This window comes from Vigna radiata, unplaced genomic scaffold (genome assembly GCF_000741045.1).
Source record: "Vigna radiata var. radiata cultivar VC1973A unplaced genomic scaffold, Vradiata_ver6 scaffold_307, whole genome shotgun sequence".
Lineage (NCBI taxonomy): Eukaryota > Viridiplantae > Streptophyta > Magnoliopsida > Fabales > Fabaceae > Vigna > Vigna radiata.
This window is the reverse complement of record NW_014543814.1, coordinates 1-3,578: the sequence shown is the minus strand read 5'-3', so window position 1 is coordinate 3,578 and position 3,578 is coordinate 1.

Sequence of the window (3,578 nt, the reverse complement as noted above, 5' to 3'; positions counted from 1 at the left end):
GTCCAAATACATCAAGACCCACCGAGTCTTGGTCATACACGGACTAGAACGTCCGTCAATTACATCAAGACCCACCGAGTCTCGGTCCAATAAATACCTCAAGACCCACCGAGTCTTGGTTACACACGGACTAGAACGTCCGTCAATTACATCGAGAACCACCGAGTCTCGGTCCAACAAATGCATCAAGATCCACCAAGTCTTCTTCATGTACGGACTATAAAGTCCGCCAAATACGTCAACATCCTCTGATTCTCGATCCAACGAATATATCAGGACTTACCAAGTCTTAGTCATTCATGGATTATACTGTCCACTATTTATACTAAATCAACTGCATTTGGTCCGCTCAAGCCTACTTGTTTCAAAGACGAACAACAACACAATAAACCAAGCGACGTCAAGATTTACGACCAACCAAGTCTTGATGATTCATACAAACGATTTGGCGAAAAGCAATTATATAAGATTTGGCGAAAAATAATCGTTCAAACATGCAACATGTTCACACCATGCTCAGAAAACAAAAGTGCAAAGTTCAACTCACACGTAAAATGCCCACATAGGCCAAATGACAGGAAAAGCAAAATGTTCAAGATACTCCCACAGGAATTACAGAATAAGGCAAAAATATTTTCACAGATATCATAAGTCTTCAAGCCCCTGTGTCGGCTGCTTCGTTCTGACCGGTCCCAATTTCTTATTCGGCCTCCTTCATAACAGGATCACCTTCTTCAGTAAAGGTGCCCTCAGGAATGTCGTCAATTGACACCATACGTTCCTCATAGATGTCCTGCTCTATGTCAAAGCCCAAACCTGCAGGATCAACTTTGGCCAAGAAATTCATTTGCCTCAACGCCTTTTTGAAGCCCTTCGTATGTTCGAGGTCAATGGCTTCCATCATCTCGGCCTCGGTTTGTTTCCACTCAGTCCTCTCCTGCCTCAGTTCGGCATTTGCCTTCTCCAACTCTTCTCGTTCTTTCTGAATCTCATTCAGTTTGGCAATATTCTTCTTAGCCTCCTCCATGTCCTTCAGCACGTTATCACGTTCGGTCTTTAACTCGCGACCAATCCTACGCAGCTCTTCCGCCTCCGCCTTAACTTCTTGAAGGGCCTTTGCAGCTTCATCGGCCTTTTCCTCACAGCCTGCATGAACAGCATTGAGGTCATCTAATTCTTTTCGGAGGCGGTTCAGTTCGCTTTGAACTTCCCCTCTATTGGAAGCATACACCATTTTGAAAGTTGCGGCACCGGCCCGAAGAAGAACGTCAAGCAGGAACTCGGACATTTGTTGCTCGGACATGGAGGCCATCACCTTCTCCTCAGCAGCATCGAAATGGAATTCGATCTTATGTCTAAGATCGAAACCGGGGTCCCACATCCCTTGAGGCAAAGGGCGGAGTTCGGACGGTTCGCCGCTCTCGGTCGCGGTCCTTTCTTCACCGGGCGATGACTCTCCCGTCTCGATGTCGGCCTTCCCTTTATCGGGTATGTTTGTCATTCCCTCAACCCGGGCGACCTTTCTCTTTCGCGTCCAAGTTTCTTCGGGAGAAGGTGGCGTGTCATCCACATGCACAATAGTGACCGGCATAATCTGGCCGGATGACGATCCGGCTCCTTTCTTGGAAGCACAGACTTTACCGAACCAGTCTTTCTTAGACGCCATCAGTTCTGCAAAAGAGTACACAACAAATCAGTAAGCATATTCAACCTCACCGGGAACAACAGTCAGCAACAAACACCTACCAGAAACCCTCGACTTAAGGTCGTTGAACTTCAGGCAATTCACCATCTTCCTCGAAGAAAACGGACGGGATAGTTTAATCAAAATATCCAGGTCCCTCTTTTCAACGTCAGTCATATCCTCTTCAGGCCAAGAGGTCAAAGTTCGAGGATTTCTAGTCCAAAATAAGGGGAACTTGGAACTGCCATCGTCGTTTAGGAAAAATGGCTTACCCCTCGGTTTAACTGACACCTTGAAAAAGTGATTTTTGAAGTCTTTAAACGACTCGGCAAACAGGTTGAATATGGCATCCTTTGCCTTAGAACTAAGGGAAACCCACCCCTTTTTGGCGTTCGGTCGGCTTTTGAAAAAATATAAGAATATTTTGGCTGTTGGGTTGATATCTAGGGCTTGACACAATACACTGAACGCTTGCATGTACGCCCAGCTGTTCGGATGTAATTGGGAAGGAGCTACATTTAGGTATCGGAGAACCTCCATTTGGAACCGGGTAAAAGGAAGACAAACATACATGTGGTAAAATAAACACAAATAAATGTAAAAGCAACCTTCTCCGGCGACCTCTTCTCCGTGAAACACTCTTTCTCCCTTCTTACATGCCACTAAGTTCAGGGCTGCCTTGTAACCTAGGGTTCGAAGGATGCAGTTATCTTCTACCCATCCTGATAGTATATCTTTAATGATAAAAATAGTGTATTGCTCACCTACTTCCCGCGATGCCCACGAATAATCTAAGGAGCAAGAAGCGCATTCTTGCCCAGAATCTTCTACCTCAACCTCGCCATTAACAAAAACCTTGTCGCCACTCAATAACGACTCTACAGACCCTACGACTCTACGGCTAGATGATGACGGAACAGTATCAGACAAAGCAAGGGCAGGAGGGGAAGAAGCCATTGTTACCTGGAAATGGAGGACGACACAATGCAGAGTAATTGGGCAGGGCAAAAGCTTCTGAAGACAAACGCTGGAAACAGTGATGAAATGACAATTCATTTCCAAATCATTAAACTTTTAAAAGCGTGGAGGTTACGAAACCGTCGCATGACTGATAATGACATATTTTGCTATGATTTCAGTAGTGAATTGAGAGAAAATGTCAACTCTTTCTTAGCTTTATACCTTCTTTATGCCTCAATTTGTTAAGTTTCTAAGTAGCTACATTTTTAGTTGAATTCATTTAAATTGCTTCACTAATCCCCACTTTTTGGTTGTTAGATCATGTACATGAAGCTTGTTGGCCAAACCGACGAATGGAAGAACCACAAAAGCAAGAATGAATGTAAAAGAGGAAATATTGAGCAAAGAGTGTTGCTGCCGTTGGGGTGCAGCTAGGGTGCAGCTGAGCCCCATTCTCCTCTGGAATGCTGTAGCTGGGGTGCAGATGAGCTCCCTGCTCTCTGGAAGGTTGTCGCTGAGGTGCAGCTGGGGTGCAGCTGAGCACCCTGCTCTCTAGAAAGCTGCAGCCGGGGTGCAGCTGAGGTGCAGCTGAGCGCCCAGCTCTCTGGAAGGCTGCAGCTGGGGTGCAGCTGAGCGGTGGCAATGCTGATGTGGAAAAGTTAGGTCTTTTTAGACCTAAAACGCGAGGGGCTTTGGATCTTTTTGCACCCAGACTCGTTTTCTCTCATTTTGGAGCTCTTGGAGGCAGCTTGGAGCTGGGGAACACTCCTTCTTCTTCCATTTCCACCATTGTTGTAAGCTCAAGCTCTCCATTCATGGAGAGCTAGTTTCATAGTTGTTGGGGGATTGTTGTAGCCACTGAACTTTTATGTAAATCATTTTGTTTTGAATGAAAAGATGCCTCTTTCATTGATTGTTAGTGTTTGATTTCTTC